Source organism: Neofelis nebulosa, chromosome 4 (assembly GCF_028018385.1).
Source record: "Neofelis nebulosa isolate mNeoNeb1 chromosome 4, mNeoNeb1.pri, whole genome shotgun sequence".
NCBI classification, from domain to species: Eukaryota; Metazoa; Chordata; class Mammalia; order Carnivora; family Felidae; genus Neofelis; species Neofelis nebulosa.
In genome coordinates this window covers 43152055-43171842 of record NC_080785.1, presented here as the reverse complement: position 1 = coordinate 43171842, position 19788 = coordinate 43152055, and the positions used below count along the sequence as shown (strand labels likewise).

At 47.7% G+C, this 19788-nt stretch overlaps 1 protein-coding gene across 3 annotated transcripts in view; it reads left to right on the top strand.

Moving 5' to 3' along the window:
- EEPD1 (endonuclease/exonuclease/phosphatase family domain containing 1) overlaps positions 1 to 19788 on the top strand; it is a 205027-nt gene that overhangs the window by 23876 nt on the left and 161363 nt on the right. The window contains exons 1-2 of one of the 3 annotated variants that reach the window (XM_058724595.1): positions 5263 to 5381; positions 5922 to 6066. The exons of 1 other annotated variant lie outside the window; for it this stretch is intronic. The gene's annotated coding sequence lies outside the window, so the exon portion shown is untranslated. Of the gene's footprint in view, positions 1 to 5262; positions 5382 to 5921; positions 6067 to 19788 lie in introns of those variants that run through there. One more of the 3 variants, XM_058724594.1, reaches the window with a different exon arrangement.

Below are 19788 nucleotides of genomic sequence, written 5' to 3'. Positions count from 1 at the left end.
CAACTCACCACACTCGGAATCACCACTTTTTGCATATGGGAATGCAGTACAATGCGTCCATGTTCACAGTGTCCTAGAAACACTGAAATGTTGTAAGCCGGCTCCAGATTCGGGGCCCCGGATGCCCTAGTTCATCGCTGCCGGGAATGCACATTGCGAGGGGAGAAAATGCTAGGCCATCTTCTCTCTCTCCTTCGTCCCCCTTTAAAAGACACCGAAACCCACATAAAGCCAGTGTGTAGCTTAGGAGCTGTGAGGGGCCTATCCCTTAATCACTGCTCATGTCACTGCTTTGCCAGTCACCCCAGAAGCCCCTCTACGGCCTCTCCCCACTCCTTCCCTTTTCCTAAAAGTGAACACTCTCCTGACTCGTGGAGTTACCACCTCCTGACATTTCTTTACAGTCCCATCGCCTGGTGGTGCATTCCTGGTCTCTCGAGTTCCGTCTTGCCATTTCAACGCATTTGTTGTCTTTCAGTGCCATTGGATCTACGGGTTTCCCTCCTCCGTCTAAAGCAGAGGAACATTTAACCTGCAGAGTTTCTCACAGTCTGGATCTTGCTGGCTGCCTATTCATGGTACAATTCAACGTGTTCCTCTGTGCTGTGTATTTCCTGGGATTTGGCAGCTGGAATCAGAGGTTTCATTAGGCTTGTTTCTAATCCTTTTGGCAAGACATTAGGTGGCAGTGTATTCTTGCATCGGGAGGCACATAATGTCTGGTTTTCTCTCCCTTCACCCCCCTCTTTTCCCTTCATCTTCATTCTCTCCCTCCTCTTCTTTTCCCCCTTCTCCTCCTCCTCTATCTCCACTCCCAGTACACGGTCTGTGGTCCTTTGTAGGGCAGCCCAGGCTCCAGATGTGGAAGTGGACCGAGCGGAGGTGGCCATGTGCTCAGCTGGGGGAACAGGCTTGTGCAGTCATGACCTTGGCCATACCAGCTGATCTGAGCCCAGATTCTTCGACCACTGAAGAGTTAACATTTTTAAGGGGTTCTTCATCCTGCTGTAACCTCGAGTCCACTGAGCATGGCTGCAAAGGGCGGTCCTCCTCGGCACAGCCAAAGGGCCCCGGGAGCGAGGTCCCCGCTTGCTGGTGTGACGTGGGTGGGTTCCTCAGCACAGGCTTCCTGTATCTTCCCTCAGCGCAACAAACCATCCTCAGCCCCTTTGCAGAAACGATTTTGGCCTTTTGGGCCTGACTTTTCGGAAGCCATGGAGACATAGAGTCCAAAAGGATTCATGGAAAGTAAGTGGCCTGGTTTTTGTTTCCCTTTTTCGGCAGATGCCGACGTTCTCTTGCTGTTTGTGCTACAGACACGCTGTGAATGTGTTTCTGAGTGAACTTCTGCCTGTTCCTGTGAAATTTCATGATCTTCTAAGTGAATCGCTAGGCAGTACAAACACCGATACTGAAGAAAAGAACCGTGGGGGAAGACTCACGTAAGGTTCAGTAATAGTATGGAAACGTGACCACTTCTGTCGGTCCACACATTGGAAACTCAAACAGTAGGGAGACTTCACTTCGCCAGCTCCAGGAGTAAAATCATTTTCTTTGCCGTTGTTTTTGGCCTTCTGCTGATAAGCACTTGTAGAATAACTAGTTGAACTAGCTCAGTCTTGTCTTTTCTGGGTGCCTGTGGGTGCGAGTGTGTATTTGTGTGTTGTTCACTTAACCCTCGACACAGTATTTCCAGATAACAGTGAAGATGGAGTTACTCTTCTAAATGGCTCACTCTCATTTTTTTTTTTTAATGTGTATTTAGTTTTGAGAGAGAGCGAGCACGTGAGCGGGGTAGGGACAGACAGAGAGGGAGACAGAGGATCGGAAGCGAGCTCTGTGCTGACAACAGAGAGCGCTCTGTTCAATGTGGCGCTCGAACTCACGAACTATGAGATCATGACCCGAGCCAAAGCTGGATGCTTAACCGACTGAGCCACCCGGGTGCCCCAGCTGGCTCTCATTTTGAGCACTGGAGGTTTGTCTTGGGAATCCCGTCAGGGCTGAAGATCCACCAGAAGAGATAGAAGAGGGTCTGTTTGTACCCTTGTCGACCAGGGCCCGAGTCCTGTGAGCATTAAGAGGAAAGTAGAAAGAGGAACTAAGTTGAACATACCGATGTCCTTTGGTTTTGTGGATCTGTTGAAACTTGCAGCTGTGGCCAGCTTGGTGGTGGTGGTTGTTTACTATATCATCTTGGATTTGAAGGCTTTGCACCTCCTTCTAAAGCAGTGTGTTTGTCCCTTTGCACCCATGGCCTGAGTCCCCAGGGCGTGGCCAGCCCTCTTCATCAGTCATCCTCGCTGACAGGCCCATGCCCCCAGCCTTCCTTCCACAGGTGTGCTCACCACAGTACTCAGTGCACGTAAGGGGACAGCTATCTTGATCTGGTTTTGCAAGTGCCACGTCTGTGTTCCCTCACTTCTCTTGATAATGTTCCTGGGAGGCCATAGCTAGGCCCCAACGATTGTGCAAAGCCGACTGTTTGCCTAACTCCCCGTTCCGTGGCAGAGACTGTCTCTGGTCTCCTGTTCTATAAATGTTCTATTAAAAGATGTTTCAGAGACCCATCTGTGTCACAATAACAAAATCCGGTGCCATAGCATGCTGCCTGGTGGGAGCAAAATTCAGCTCTTCAATAATCCAAAATGTGTTTTCTTCTGCTTGTCTCCCTCATTTTCACAATAAGTAACGTTGCCGTGTTTGGCTCCCCACGATTCCAGCAAATTCCTGCGTAGAGCCCATTTAAAGGATCGACTTGCTTTGCATACCTCAAGGAGTTCAGTGGATGAGAGAAATCGAACTAACCGAGAAGTGAGATGCTGATGTTCTAAAGCTGTGTTTCCACTTCTTTTTCACATGAAAGGATGTCCCAGACATCATGAAAGTAAATAATGGTATTTTTTAGGGTGGCATACTGACATAAGCTGCCTGTATTAGGTGTAGCCGGGGTTTTTGAGTTTTATGGAATACTAAACGCTAACATAGAAAAGCAGTTAAATTTGAGCATGTCGTGCAAATCTGATGGGGCTTAAAAAGACATTAATCCTTGAGACGAAATGTCTGGTTTGCCTAGGCTCCATATGCTGTACTGTCCTCGCAGAAACTTTCACAGCACTGGATGGCTGGTGTCCTAAATCTGTGACAACCCATGATGAGTCTTATATGTTACACAGTTAAAAGTATTATCTCGCTGTAAATCTGGTTTGGTAAAGCTTTGCTTAATATAGACGTTAAGAAGAAATGTTCTCTTTTCAATGAAGTAATTTCCATAGTTTAAATTGAAGGGACATAAAACAATTGTTTTCCCCTAAGAATCTATTATGTCACAGCTGTAATTCAAGTAGGCTTTGGAGAACACTGCGCTTTTGTCTAATTAGCAATTACTTTAGAGATTGGGTGATTTCCTTGGGAAAGTTGTTCTATTAGGATAGAAGGTCACACATCTCTCTGCCACGTACACAAACACATGCCTTCTGCCTCCCACATCTGTGCTTCCGGTCACTTAACCTTTGAGGCTGATTTCCGGGCCTTTCTACCAGGGCAGAATGTACCTGTTCTTCCCTGAACAGCAGCCTCCCGCCCCCCACCCCCACCTCCCAGGTCCATGTTTTCAGAAAACGAAACTGAAGCCTCCACTTTGCAAATCCTCACGATTGCCAATCTCATATGACAGTTCACCCCCAGGGAGACCAAGCTAAGAGAATGAAGTTAATTTGTTTGAAATGGCCAAGTCAAATACAGGCACACCCCAGCCCCCCAAATAAAGAGGCACAGTTACATACATGATAGAGGTACAAAACATCAAAGACCAAATATTTATTTCTCAAGACAACAGCGGCACTGAGCAAGCCCTGAATCTGTTGGCCCAGGAAGCCCAGCTGCAAAGGTGAGTCCCCCAGGTGACTCCCAGGGGCTGCACTAACCTGTTAGGCTACTCCATGTCTTGTACGTTTGAGGCCTGTGGCCTTAAAACATCTGAAATGCCTGATCAATGCAGAAGAACCCAAAGGGTCCTGGCCCCAGGAGCCAGTGCACAGGGCCAGGCTATCCGAGGGTCCTTTTTCATGGTCTCTAGTGTTGGGCTGTCCTCAGGTCTGAAATTCCACAATGACAGATTCAACCTTGGTTTCCTGGTGTGCAATTGTCCTTGTGGCAAGAGAAAAACAGTATGTTGAATCATCCCTTTACTCCAGAGTGTCACCGCTGCCGGTCCTCAGACTGTATCTCCAAACTCCCCGATTTTTTTGAGTAACTCGGGTCCCAAATTTGGAAGACAGCTCAGCCAAGAGAAAAATTCTCAACCATAAAAAATTAAAAAGGAAAAAAAAAAAAAAAGGGAGGGCGCCTGGGTGGCTCAGTCAGTTGAGCGTCTTACTCTTGGTTTCAGCTCAGGTCATGATCTCACAGTTTGTGAGATCCAGCCCCGTGTTGGGCTCTGCACCGACAGCATAGGGCCTGCTCAGGATTCTCTCTCCCTGTCTCTCTGCCCGTCTCCCACTCTTGCTTTCTCTCTCTCTCTTTCTCTCTCAAAATAAGTAAATAAACGTAAAAAAAAAAAAAAAAAAAAGAAACCCAAAGCAAAGCAATTAAAGCTTTAATTTTTTATGGCCCATGTTTCTATAAATGTAAAGACTAATAGACATCATGAAATATTAACCAAGTCAGTAATCCAGGATTATGTGTAATGTCAAATTGGTCCCCCATTGTCAATGAAAAAGCTATCAGGCAGCAGTTTCTGAAAACAAACACAAGCTTCCAGATGTCCCAGCAGGGGAGTGAGAGCACACTCAAGGCCTCAGTTTTCAGAAGGGCCAGTCTTGAATGGATCAGAAGGCTGTTCTGGACTCCAGGGCAGGGCAGGAAAGAGAACTACACAGGAGGATACAGGCCAGACCTACAGGAAATCTACAGGGGGCTGTGATCTGATGTAGCAGGTGCCTTTGTAGAGGGGGTACCTCTGGCCAGGATTACATTCTGGAGCCATATTTGTTTATGTATCAGTGGATTGTATCAGAGGGGAGGCCCTGCTAGAGGTTGGGCATGTTTTATTCTTTCCTTCAGGGCACACGAGCAGAGGAGGGGCAGGGGCAGAGAGGCAGAGAGAGAGAATCTTAAGCATGTTCTATGGTCAGCGAGGAGCCCGATGCAGGGCTCGATCTCATGACACTGAGATCATGACGTGAGCCAAAATCAAGAGTCAGATGCTTAACCAACTGAACCACCCAGGTGCCCCAGGAGAGTTCATTTAGAGGAAGGGGACATGCGGCTCTGTGTGCCAGCTAACTTGGAACCAACTCTGGGCCTGGGAGGGGGTCAAGCACGTGGAGCCGACCTAGGGAGCAGCCACTGGAGCACCTTTGGTTGGCTTAGTGCTTAAGGTATGTGATTGTCCTCCCTAAGAGAACCAGTGCATCCTGGACAGACTTCCCAGACAGCAATGGGGCTTCTCAGCATGGCTGGGCAGTGCTGTTGTCAGGGCAACGGTCTTCAATGGAATACCACGTGTCAGGGAGAAAGACCATCAGAACTGAACTGATTGGCTCTAGTTCTCTCTTCTGCTGTTATGTGGAAGTTGGGTCAACCCACTTTGAGGACAGTTAGGGATGCAATGGGACAAGAAGCCTCAATAGGGAAATACATTCTGATCATAGGGTATATAATATGAGCAATTATTTTGTGGCAGAGCTGTTGTCTGCTGACCCAACAATCCTTCTCTGGAAGAGACCTTTCTGGAAGAACCCACCTCCCATGACAGAGACTTAAAATGCCAAATGCTCACTCTCCCAGATCATCTTTGTATGTGGTCTGGTTTGGGTCAATTAGACCATGGGATAGTTTACTAGGAGCTTGAGGGGAATTTTTTTTTCTCCTGATAAAAAGAGAGGGATAAGCCTCTTTCTTTCTTGTCTTAAACACAGTTTGAATGTGGACATGACATTTGGAGCTGTGTCAGGAATATTGTGACCATGACAGAAAGGCCAGGAGAGTCACATAGAAGTCAGCTCAGGACTCTGACATTGCACAGCCACCAGACCAACTACCTACCTCAGGACCTCCTGTTAGGTGAGAAAATACCTTCTGCCTTTATTATTATTATTTTTAGTTGGATATCCTATTAATTTTAGTTGAAAACATTTCCATTGATTAGTAATGTCTTTGGTTGTAAATGACAGAAAACCCAGCTAACCCTAGCTTAAGTCATAGGGACATATACTGTTTACTTGACAAGAAGCTTAAAGGTAGATGGTCCTAAAGTTGGTTCATTGGCTCAGCCATATCACCACGTGGACTCTTTCCATAGGTTTTCAATAGACTCTGACCTCTGGTTGTTGTCTCTTGGTTGCAAAGTGGCTGCTGCAGCTCCACAATTCCATCCTTGCATTGGATGGGATGGGGAGAGAAGAGCAGAAAGGGGTCTTCGTCCCCAGCTACCTATTGTCAGGGAAGAATATCTTTCCCAGGATCATATGGCATCCATAGATCAATCACTGGCAGAAAAGGAATGAGACAGCCATTATTGACTGAAATCAGGTACTATCGGGCATCTGCTTTTTTCTTCTTCCGCTGCTCTTTTCCTTTCAGGCATGTTCACTGCCCTTGCTTGCAGGCCTCCAAGTGCTCTCTGGGGGATAGTCTATGTTTTGGACTTCTGTTAAACATCAGAGAATGGTTGCTACCCTTTGGGCTTCACTCCATCAGTTGGGCCCATAATTGTTCGTTCCCCAGTCCTAACTGTTTGGAGATGTTTTTAGGGAAAACAAAAACCAAACCAAAAACACAACTTCAGGGGCTGCTTCTACTGCCTTTCTCCCTAGCCAGACCCTAGATCAGTGGTCGGGAACAAGGGGTGAATTTGCACCTACATCCCAGTTGGACATTTGGTGATGTCTGGAGACATTTTCTGTTTTCACATCTGGGAAGGTGGTAGTGTTAGTGGTGTCTACTGGGTAGAAGCCAGGGAGACTGCTAAACATCCTGCAGTGCACAGGACAGCCCCCAGGGCAAAGAATTACCCAATCAGAAATGTCAGCAGTGCTAAAGTTGAACAGCTTGGCCCTAGAGGGTGGACCAAGCCAGAAAGCCATCTTTCCTCCTTAATGCCTCCTTGCCTGTGCCTCAGGCCCTTCTAAATAAAAAGAATGTCCATATTCTATGCCTCAGGACACCAACTTGCCCCTGGGCAGTAGCAGTGACCAAGTAAACACCGTGAACTGAGTAGTGGTGTCAAGTCACTAATTAAATAAACGAATCTCTTCTGAGTATTTTCACTTTTGGAAAAATTGCAGCAATCACTGCATGACTTTTATACAAAATTACAAAGTGTTGCAGCATCAGCAACAGGGTCTCCAACTGCCATTGCATCAGAGACGGGCTCTGTGGGAGGAACGTGACAGGTTCATTCCGCTGCCGTTGATGAGCTTTGGAAGTGAGGGAAAGGGCAGCAGAGAAGCGTTCTAGAATTAGCACGTGTGTACAATTGTTTTCTGGGCAGGGTCTACCCACCCCTGTCTACTTTCCCTTTATTTCTACCAGCTCAAGTGCAAACTTAAAGTTACCTCCTCTTTAGAGCTGTCATTTCTTAATTTTCTCTCTTATAACATACCTTCCTGTTCTTATCCCATCTTCATGCAAAAAGAGAGACAAAGTGAGGGAAGGGAGAGAAATGGTGCAGGTAAGCAAGAGTCTCCTCTTTCCAGGGCTGGAGTGGGCTATTTTAGGAGACATTTCAGAGTTTTCTCCTCAAGTATTCATTCCACCGGGAGACCGTGGAAGTAAAGGCACAGGTTTGGCCCCTGTTATAAAGAGGCCCCTATGCGAATACAATGTCGTAAACCAGAAGTTTCTCTCTGGTGTAACTGTCTGAGTAGGTGGTTTCAGGCCGTAGGGTGGCTCAGGGGTGTCCAGGTCCTGGGCCCCTTTGTTCTGCGAGCTGCTTCTACCTCACTGTCAAGGCTGGCTGTGCCAATTCCCACTGTCACCCCCACATTCCAGCCAGCCCGACATTGGGACATTACCTGCACGGGGCATTCAGCACTTCTGCTCAAATCCAACAGGCCTGGACTTAGTCAGCTACATCAACCTACTAGGGTGGGAAGTGGAAAATGCAGCCTTTTTTGTGGGGGGAGGGGGATGGGGGGGGTGCCAGGGTGCTAGCTACAACGTGAGAGTTCTGTTGCTAAAATGCTTGCTAAGTGTCATGCTCTGTTTTGGGTTTTACAAGGATCACTTCATTGAATCCTCACAATAAAAATAGATACAGTTTAGTCTCCATTTTACAAACCTCAAAGCTGAGGCACAGAAGAAAGGCCCCACCCCAGCCGCAGCTCTTTATTTGTTAAGGGAGTGCTGGTGAGGGAGGTGGGGAAGAGGAAAGGACAGGATGGAGAAGAGAGAGGAAGCCGGTAAGAGGTCAGTTTCAGGCAAATTCCCAGCCCCAACTTGATCCTGATCCTGCAGAAAGCTCTAGAACTGAGTTGAATCTTGGAATTTTCCCTTCAGGCGAGGGAGCTGAGCATTCACAACCACCCACAACAGTCAGGTGCTGGCAGTCACCCTGGAGGGAGTCCCCGGGCGCTCCCAGTGCCCTGTCCCGGGTGCCCAGCCAGCTCCTGAAACCCAAGGGCAGTTCTCTGAAAAGGGTCACAGGGATGAGAGAGCCAAGTTCAGGAGTGACGTGGGCACACGGAACCAGTAGGAGGGGCTGAGGGGCTGCTGGCAGGGCACTGCAGTATCCGCTACTCCTGCTCAATGGCACCTCCCTGCACATCCTCCTGGCACCTGGTTAAAGAAGTCCCAGGACCAAGTTCGCTCAGCGGAGTTTGTCATGTGAGCGGTCAGTCCTTGCTCCCCACCCCGACACGTGCATTTTAATTGATCACACTTAGAAAATGTTTGCCCTGAAAAATGCTTCATTAAATCACTCACGGAGTGATATCTACTGAGCGCCTTCTGCTAGGCTCCGATGAGGGGCTGGGCATACAGAGCCTAATAAGACAGAGTGATCCATTTCCCCCCAGGAGTTCACTGGCTGCAGGACTAGAAAGGCGGAAAAATGAATCAATTTTAGATTTAGAATAATCAACATAGTAGAGAACTGCTTTGTTCAGGGCATTTGGAAGTGAGAGGGAAGAAGCAGAAAACATTTGACAGGGTGACATTTGATTCTGGGTTTTAAAGAATGAACATCAGCCCCCCCCCCCCTTTTTTTAAATGTATCTATTTTGAGAGAGAGAGAAAAGAGAGAGAGAGAGAGAGAAAACGAGCATGAGAGAGGGAAGGGCAGAGAGAGAGAGGGAGACAGAGAATCCAAAGCAGGCTTCATACTCTCAGCACAGACCCCAATGCTGGGCTCAAGCTCACAAACTGTGAGATCATAACCTGAGCCGAAGTCGGCCGGAGCCAAAGTCAGACACTTAACTGACTGAGCCACCCAGGCACCCCAAATAAAAGCCCTTTTAAGCAGCCTGTGCAAAACCATGGTAGTAAAAGGAGCTGTGTCTGTGCTGTGGGCCAAAAAGTTGCTGGATGAATGAGAGTGTGAAGGAATTAAGGAATGAATTGCCCCAGTGCTTGGTGATTCTCAGGGGGAGGGAAGGTCATCTGAAAGTCACTACTGTAAGCAGATTTGTGCCCAAACTACACAACCCTCTCCCTGTCATCCTCTTGGCCCGCCAGGAGATTCTAGCACACCCTTCCAGGACAGGAGACTCCTAAGTGTGAACTCCTGTTACCCTCAGGTACGAGGGGCAGAATGAAAAGGGGAGAGCTAGCACTGTTGGCTTGTAAGAGTGTTCTTTTTCCTTCCATCATTGTCCAAAACTGACCGATGTATAACTTGGCTGCAGCATTCCCTTGTGAAGATAAATAAGCATCAGGAAGCTTCACCTCCCCCTTTGAAAACCAGGGGAATAAAAATAGTGGTCCTGGTCCTGGAGTTACTTCAAGACTTGTAGGCAGCCCATATCTCTCAGGATAAAATATAAGTGGAATCTCCCCTCTCCCAGAGCACAGGTCCTCAAGGTTAAGTTCACGGCCTCATATGAAATGTGAAGTGCAGTGTATCATCGGGCAGGGCAGGGGCCTGGAGTGGAGGCGGGAGGAGGGGGAGGGAGGTTCCTCACCTTTGCTTCCTGCCAGCCCTTGCACAATTAAAGACCCCACATATCTTTTATGGGTTAGCTTGATGAGACCATTGGTTTAGTGACAATAATATAAATCTGGGAAAAGACCCTGTATTTTCAAATAAAACAAGAAGAAACTGGCTGAATAAAAGAAAATGTGTATTCTAGATCTTTTGTTCTCTCCAGCATCATCTCCTAGGCCCTCTCTCTGTGTCAGAGGAGTAGCTCCTGTGAAAGTTCACCCTGCAAATCTCCAGCGCCTTTTAATGTCACACTCCCTGTCCTTTGGAAATTGCCTTCTCCAGAGTCTCCTGGGGGCTCAAACCTGTGGAAAGGATATTTAAAATAGATATCTCCTTAGAGTGGGAGAGAGCCAAAGCATAAGAGACTCTTAAAAACTGAGAACAAACTGAGGGTTGATGGGGGGTGGGAGGGAGGGGAGGGTGGGGGATGGGTATTGAGGAAGACACCTTTTGGGATGAGCACTGGGTGTTGTATGGAAACCAATTTGCCAATAAACTTCATATATTGAAAAAAATAACTGAGAACGAACTGAGGGTTGATGGAGGGTGGAAGGGAGGGGAGGGTGGGTGATGGGTATTGAGGAGGGCACCTGCTGGGATGAGCACTGGGTGTTGTATGGAAACCAATTTGCCAATAAACTTCATATATTGAAAAAAATAACTGAGAACGAACTGAGGGTTGATGGGGGGTGGGAGGGAGGGGAGGGTGGGGGATGGGTATTGAGGAGGGCACCTTTTGGGATGAGCACTGGGTGTTGCATGGAAACCAATTTGCCAATAAACTTCATATATTGAAAAAAAAATAGATACCTCCTTTAATAATGAAACACATTAGTCAAGTGCAAGCCTTGGGGTGGCCTTCACTGCCCTTGGTCTCTGTCCCCAGATGTGCTGGGGTATACACCCCAGGCTGGCAGAGCCCCTAAAGTCCTGTGATAATTTATTGGAAGGTACTTGGCAAAGTCTGATTATGACACCATGAGACTAATCTCTTGGTTACAAGTGTCAAATACCTGTAGCTAAGAATTGGAAATAATATTACTTTCTGAGAATTTACACTTTGGCCAGCTTTAGAGGATGAATTTCTAAAGTTTATTTATTTTGAGAGAGAGCGAGAAAGAGGGGAGGGGCAGAGAGAGACAGAGAATCCCAAGCAGGCTCCGCACTGTCAGCGCAGAGCCCAATGTGGGGCTCAAACTCACAAACCGTGAGATCATGACCTGAGCCAAAATCAAGAGTCCAAGAGTTGGACACTCAACCAACTGAGCCACACAGGCACCCTGGTGGAGGAGTTTCATGAAGGAGGGGGTGTGTTTATGGAGTCACTGTGCTTTTCCTTCACCCTGCTTCTTTAATACTCCCACCCACAGAGCCCTGCATGGTGGGTGCAATGTTCCCATTTTACAGATGTTTTGCACATTATCGCATAGGTGCAATACAGTCAGGAACTTTTAACCTTGAGTTTGCACCCAGGTCTCCCCGACTTGATAAACTCTACTTTTCTTTCTTAATGCAAGCTTAACTTCAAATTAAACCTTTCTCTAAGAATGAAACATGTCTACACTCACCCCCTCCGTTGGAAGTGAGAAACTGGGTTTGTTCTCTGTCCCTCACGAGTCTCACCCCTCTTAGGCAGAGGACAGGCCTGGAGAAAATGGAAGAAGACCCCAAACTCTAACCTGAAGTTCTCGGACCAGATATGTTTCAAAACCAGAAGTTGAAAATTCAGCCTTTCCCGATTTTATAAAGAAATCGTAGTGCATATGTCCTGTCTTACCTAATACCTGGTGGCATCTGGGGCAGTGCCCTGAAATGAATCCTACTAATACTTCTCCAGTGAAATATTCACGCCAAGGGGGATAGATATAGATCATAAAGAGTTGCGTATGAATTTAGGTCAGGTTTTTGCTACCAAATTGGAAACGCCAAAGTTTGGGTTTTCAGAGCTTTGGGCCTTCAGGAATCACTATAAGGGATAGCGGACTTTGTAGGTTGCATTTGTGGGGTCTTCTGCTCATATAAATCCTCGCTGGATAAAGCTGGGGGGAAGGGCAGGAGAGGCGCCTTGGTCTGGAGTCTTTGCAGCTGCTCCAGAGGGAGGAAACCCCACTCCCTGGGCACTTCCGGGACACAAGGAACGAGCAGCCGGATGTGCTGTCAGGTGGAGGTGGGTTCCTTAGGGAAAGTACTGTTCCTCCCTGGTCCACTAAGTGGGGAGGGAGCAGAGGGTAAGCCTTAGGTGCCACCAGTGGTCCCGTGCAGCTCTGAGGCCCACTGTGAGCCTGGGCCAACCCTGGAACCAGGGCTGAGCCTCCTCCATGCCCTCTGTGCCCTGGGCAGGCGTTACCCACCCCCGACTCATCACCATCTGGGGGTGTGGGGCATGGGACTTCACTGCCTGGATCAGAGTTTGACCCACTAGGCACCAGCTCAGCTGGGGCCTGATGACTTATGTCTGTTTCTTTCCAGAAAATGAACATGATAATAACGGCACCCACCTTATGGAGTGAGTGAGAAGCTCAGTGGAGCTAGCACAGGTCCAGGTCAGCGTCTAGAAGGAACATGCAGTCACATTACATAAGAAATGGCTTAAATGCCTCTCACTACAGAGATCAGCCTGTACCCGTGTCCTGGGGTGGCCCTAACAAGTTACTGCAACACACGTGGCTTAGACAAACAGAAATTGATTCTCCCACAGTGCTGGAGGCTACAGGTCTGAAGTCAGGTGAGCGGGGTTTATTTCTCTCGGAGGCTCTGAGGGAGGATCTACGTCATGCCTTTCTTCACCTTCTGGTAGCTGCTGGCGATGCTTGGCATCCCTTGGCTTGTAGCCATGTCACTGCCATCTCTGACTTCATCTTCATGTGGCCAGCTCCCCGTGTCTCTGTGAGTTAGTTCTCCCTTCCTTTTCTCTTATAAGGATACCAGTCATTGGCTTTAGGGCTCGCTCTAAGTCCAGAAACATCTTATTTCAAGATCCTTGACTTAATTACCCCTGCAAAGACCCCATTTCCAAATAAGGTCACATTCGCAGGCACCAGGGGTAAGGATTGGACATGTCTTTTGCAAGGGACACAATTCAGCCCCTTACAGGGCTAGACACAAAACTTGCAGGGTGGGACAAGTGGTATGCCACAGTATGATGATGGATTGTTAGCCAACCCCTGTGGAGTCCCATTAGGAGTCCCTAATGGGGAACATTAGTACAGGAGCCATTGTGATATAGGGCATAGGATAGGGGTTTTAGAGTCTGGCAACTGACTGCAAGCCCTGGGACACTGGGCAAGTTGACTTCATCAAAGCGAGGGCTTGGCTTCATTATCTCTGAAAGGGACACTCTAAGCCCTGTCTCAGGGTGTTCACGTGAGGAATAAAGACAAGTTTACAGGACCTTGTCCATAAAGCGCTCTGTAAATGGGACCCCCTTCCCTTCCTCCCACTTGCTTTTGAATGCTGTTGGTGCCTAGAATCCTCTTTGAAATCTGGAACCTAAGGCCCATCCATCCTTAAAAGCACTTCAGTGCCAGCCATGGCATTATTCAGGGGATGTTCTCCAACGTCAAGTGGACTTCAAGGCCTAGGTCTAGGTTTCCAGCAATAAGAATCTGACTACTGGGAGACCAACTGTCAACTACCAAGGGCTGGAGATTCTCCTTTCAGAAATACCATTAACAACCCACCCCACCTACAACCCCCTGCTGTTCCAGAGCCCAGAGAGGATTTCAAACCCTAAAGAACACTTTAAGATTATTGTAAAACCGTGCAAAACAAAAGTGTCTGGGGCAGATTCCTTCCAAGCTCACACAGTAAAGGTCATTCCCACCTGGCAAGGCTTAAGGCCAGAACACTTTCTCTTGTCCTTCTGAGACAGGAGTCCTGCATTGTGGCAAAGTCTCTGGCACAGGCGGGTTGGGAAGCTTGCGCCGTGCCCCACCGTGTGACGGTTCTTGTGGATCGCGAACAGTGCTCCCCGCACCTGCGTTTCCCTGGAACACACTGAGCCTTTCCTTTCCCAACTGACTCTTCTGACACACAGTGGGATTTCACTTCCTGTAGAAGGTGGTAGAATATCTACTCTGCACACTGGCACGGCATTTTCACCCTTAAGCTAATGATTTAACTCACTAATAATAGTGCCAAACACTAAGTTTTTGTGGATCGCAGTTTGTTTTAACTTTTGTCAGGAGACCACAGAGAACACAGAGGGGGATGCTAATTTTTGCCATCTGAGATGAGGCAGGGAGAGACTGGCTGGATGCCCTTGTCACCCCAGCACCTGGGGAACCTGTGTCCACTCCACCGTGGAAGGAAGCTTGGCTGGTGGGCAGTTGCCTTTGCTCTCGAACCCCACCTCTCTTGTTCTGGAGCCTCCTTTGTTTGGGATCCTCCCCAAATTAAACAGTTTTTTTCCCAAAGGCAAAGGGCACCTTCACCTGGGAAGGGCCAGACGTCATTTCCCTCCACCTACTCACCCTGGCTCGGCATTCCTGAACCAAGCTCTTTGTGAAATCAGGCAGGTTCCCGCTGCCCTTCCTGTCCTTGCCTGTGGTCTACGCTGAGAGGGCGGGGTATGAATGACAGCACAACAAGAATTCCAGGCTTGGCTATTTAATGCTCTGAAGCACTAAGCAAAGTGCCTTCAACGTATTCTTCCAGTTAAAATTTATCCCATTTCCAGATAAGGAGAAGGAGCCACAGAGAGGTCAAGAGTAGGTTATCTGGGCTCCACGGTGGTGGAGTTCTAATGGGGTCACTAAGAGGGAAAGGAACCCTGGAGACTGAAGACTGGTGTTGTTCATGGACTTGGATGATTGACAAGGGCTGCACTAGAAAAAAGGGAGAGGGTGGGGCAGAAAAGTTAGCCCTGTTGGACTCCTGTGGCTAGGGGGTAGGGCCCCAGTGGTCAAGGCTGGGCAGGGGGTTCGGGAATATGAATGAATTGGGCCAGGGCACAGCTAAACACACACCCCCAGTCATGGCTCACCACACCCTCCTTCCCTAGTCTCACCAAATCTCTACCCTGGGATGTCACCTGACTGTCTTGGAGACGCTCATCTTTTCAGTGGTTTTGATATTGAGAAATCTGGTTATCCATTATTCTGCAAAATTACCATCTCCTAATTCACAGAGAGCTTTGCAATAGTATCTTATTGCTTCAGTGGTTTCTTTCCCTTCTGCTGGCTCCCCCTCTCCGTCCATATAACAGAAAGAGTGTGTGGATGGGCCAGTGGTCAGTGCTGCCCTGGAGCTCTCTCTCTGCTTGCTCCACAGTCTGTTTTCTTAGATACAGGATTTTTTGGGTTGAAAGCAGCCAGAGTGTTCACTCATTGAGCTAACCACTTTGCCAGTGAGATTCTGAGATGAGAAACAGTCCCTGTGCTCAAGGGTGCTAAAGGGAAAAGAACCAGGTCTCTCCTGTTTCCTAGGGAATTTGGGGTAAGTTAATGACAGCAGAAATTTTTAGGGAGGGAACATCAATAAACGTTAGTAATTATTATTAATATTAATTAGGATTGAGTCATGGGAATATCAGAATGTCTTGGAGTTATTTCCCCCATGGCAATAGAAATGCCTTTAATGGAAATACATTTTAGTTCACACTCAAATCCTCAGTTTAAATCCTAACCAGGGAAAAGAAATGCAGAACAGCATCCATCGGGGCAAACTGCCGGGCAAAAACACCAGCAGCCCCACAGCCAAGAATGAAAGCCCAGAACTGAGGTCACTTGGGGGTTAATAATGAGTTCTTAATAATGTGGAAGTCACCAGTGATTGTGGAAACTCAGAGAAATTACACCATTTGACATACATCCATATCTAGCTTTCTTGGTTGGACAAAGCTCTCCACAACAGAAAATCCACAATTCTATAATAGTTACTGCTGCTTTGGGATACTTTTTTTTTCTTCCTACAATGAGGACAATGACAATGGCCATAGGGTTTTCTTTATTCACTGATGAGTGATGTTCCAGCCATCTGTAGGGAGTGGATGGCCTGGTCACTGTGTGGGCTCCCACACTCACTTCCCTCCTGCCACTAAGTATCACCTTCATGGCTCACACCTGCCACTGGAATGACTGAGGCAGCAGGAAGAGGCTGAGCCCAGGAAGTGACTGGACAGGCCAGCAGGAGGGCAGCTATCCCTGTGGATGTGAGGTCAGCGCTTGGATGAAGGAGGTGGAATTGCAGAAAGCGTGCGAAGCCGTGGGCAATCTCATGGCTCCAAGTCTGGAGTCAGTGATCCATCCACAGGACGCTGAGTCGGCCTACATCTGTTGACTTGATGGATGGACATCGCCATGCTAGATCTGCTGGAGACAGCACCATGGGAACTTACGGTCACGATGTGGAGAGAAAGCCCGTGTGGGGGAGAACAGTTTAGCACCGTGTCAGTGCCACCAGGCCCCTTCCCCCCTCATAAGAGCACCATGACAGACCTCCACCTGGTCTTGCCAACTCCCCGCCCACTGTCCCTATCTAGGTCCATCCTTCTAGCAGACATCAGAGAGACCTACCTACACTGACACTTTTCAGACTTCAAGGTGCGTGTGACTATCCTGGGGATCAAGTTGAAGTGCAGGTGTTCTGAGATTCTGCACGTCTACTAAGTTCCCAGGGGAGACCAAGACCGCTGGTCAGTTGAAAAGCAAGGACTTAAAGCCCAGCAAAGGGTTAAAAGTGTGTGCTCCAGAGTGCCAGCAGTGTGACCTTCAGCAAGTCCCTCAGTCTCGCTCTGTTGTGTCCTTCCGTGTCAAGTGTGGCTGTGGTGAAGATTCCAGGGCTCCGTAGACGAAGCATGCCCAGGCCACTGCCTGGCTCAGGGCGTGTGCTCCAGAGTCTGTGCGAACTGCTCTCGCCCTCCACTGTCGCAATCCTGTGGTACACTCATTGCCTGCGTGATAAGATCACCCTCGCGCCCTGCCCTCCTCCACACCTTTGCTTTTCCCTAGGTCTTGAATGCCCTTTTCTCCTCCTCCACCTGGCAAAGTCCTCTTCATTCTTCGGGGCTCCGAGACCCCAGAACCCACCTCCCAGGGGATTGTTTAGATGTCTAAGTAGCACCTCTGCCCTGAGCTCCAGGAGAGCAGGACGTTTTTGCCCTTTGGTTTCCTGTCTTGTATATCACCTGACACACAGGTTTCAACAGATGACGAGTGAATGACACAACAAATACTTCAGGTCCTTCTATAACTGCTCTGCCTGGGCCCCAGTCTAGATCTATTGAGGCAGCATTTTAGCAGGTGAATCTCTGGCATGGGGTGTGTGTGTGTGTGTGTGTGTGTGTGTGTGTGTGTGTATACACACGCATATATATATATAAGCAAGAGCCTTCTCTGATTATTTACTTGTTTAGCTAATTATACAAATGAGTATGGACTAGGGGCAGCTTTTTTATTCATTTATTCAGTGGCTTATAATCCATTACTATCACTATTTATTTCGATGTTCAAATTGTCCCAGATTCAGCTTTCAGTCTGGTCCCTGTGTCCTTTTGATATGTTCCCATCACTCTTTAATTCCTTGATTTTTTAATTTAATTTTCTTTAATGTTTTATTTAGTTTTGAGACAGAGGCAGAGAATGAGTGGGGGAGGAGCAGAAAGAGAGGGAGACACAGAATCCGAAGCAGGCTCCAGGCTCTGAGCTGTCAGGACAGAGCCTGACGCGGGGCTTGAACCCACGAACCATGAGACCATGACCTGAGCCTAAGTTGGTCATTTAACCGACTGAATCACCCAGGTGCCTCCCTTGCTTTCTTGAGCAACAAGATGTTCCAGAGTCATCTTGTGGTGTATTTCCTGCGAAGCACACCAAGTGATCCTGATGCACACCTGGGTTTGGAAGCCATCATGCCCATCACCAGCCTCCCATCACCATCAGGGTTAGTTCTATTCCAGAGCCAGAATCTGTAGCAGGGGAAGATTCTTAAGCAGGAGCTGGTGAAGGGATCACAGTGTCCCTAAGACTCCCACGAAGCATCCCTGAAGATCTCACCACACAGGCACAGATGACTCAGGCAAACTACCTGGCAAAGCTTCCCAGGTACCACTTGCCCAGCCAGTTACAAGTAGGCAAATGCCTAGAAGCATCCAAAGAAACAATTGAAGGAAACAGGAAGTAGGTGACACTGAGAAGGACTTTCTGAGTGGAATGTGCTTTCCAACAGGTAGAGAGAAGTCATCTTAACTTTATCTGTCTGCATGGGGCAATAATGGTCATGAGGTCTGGGTCCTGTCTTTTGAGGAACCAGCCCCAAGAAGTTCCCAGGGATGGAAGAGACTGGAAACTCCCATCAAGGAACACTGTGTGGTTTTCCTCTGAAGGCAGCAGGGTATCACAAATGCCTTGCACTAAACAGCACTTTTTTTCCCTCCAAAGAACACAAAGCACTTTCATAGATGGCTCATTTGTTTGCAAATAATTTTCAATGCAAAAACATGTGTACAACCTGAACAGAGATGAAAACACTGTTTTCAAAAGGCTCACTTGGCACAAGAGCAGACACCCAGACCAATGGAGCAGAATAGAGAACCCAGAAATGGACCCACAAACGTATGGCCAACTAATCTTTGACAAAGCAGGAAAGAATATCCCATGGAAAAAAGACAGTCTCTTCAGCAAGTGGTGCTGGGAAAACTGGACAGCGACACGCAGAAGAATGAACCTGGACCACTTTCTTACACCATACACGAAAATAAACTCAAAATGGATGAATGTAAGACAGGAAGCCATCAAAATCATCGGGGAGAAATCAGGCAAAAACCTCTTTGATCTTGCCCGCAGCAACTTCTCACTCAACACATCTCCGGAGGCAAGGGAAACAAAAGCAAAAATGAACTACTGGGACCTCATCAAAATAAAAAGCTTCTGCACAGTGAAGGAAACAATCAGCGAAACAAAACGGCAACCGACAGAATGGGAGAAGATATTTGCAAAGGACATATCAGATAAAGGGTTCATATCCAAAATCTATAAAGAACTTATCAAACTCAACACCCAAAAAACAAATAATCCAGTGAAGAAATGGGCAAAAGCCCATTCAATGGGCAAAATACATGAATAGACACTTCTCCAAGGAAGACATCCAGATGGCCAACCGACACATGAAAAAATGTCCACACCACTCATCATCAGGGAAATACAAATCAAAACCACCATGAGATACCACCTCACACCTGTCAGAATGGCAATGGCTAACATTAACAACTCAGGCAACAACAGATGTTGGTGAGGATGCAGAGAAAGAGGATCTCTTTTGCATTGTTGGTGGGGATGCAAGCTGGTGCAGCCACCCTGGAAAACAGTATGGAGATTCCTCAAAAAACCAAAAGTAGAACTACCCTAGGATCCAGCAATTGCACTACTAGGCATTTATCCACGGGATACAGGTGTGCTGTTTCAAAGGGACACATGCACCCCCATGTTTATAGCAGCACTATCAACAATAGCCAAAGTATGGAAAGAGCCCAAATGTCCATTGATGGATGAATGGATAATGAAGGTGTAGTATATATATACAATGGAGTATTAGCAATCAAAAAGAATGAAATCTTGCCATTTGAGATGACCTGGATGGAACTGGAGGGTATTATGCTAAGTGAAATTAGAGAAAGAAAAAAATCATATGACTTCACTCATATA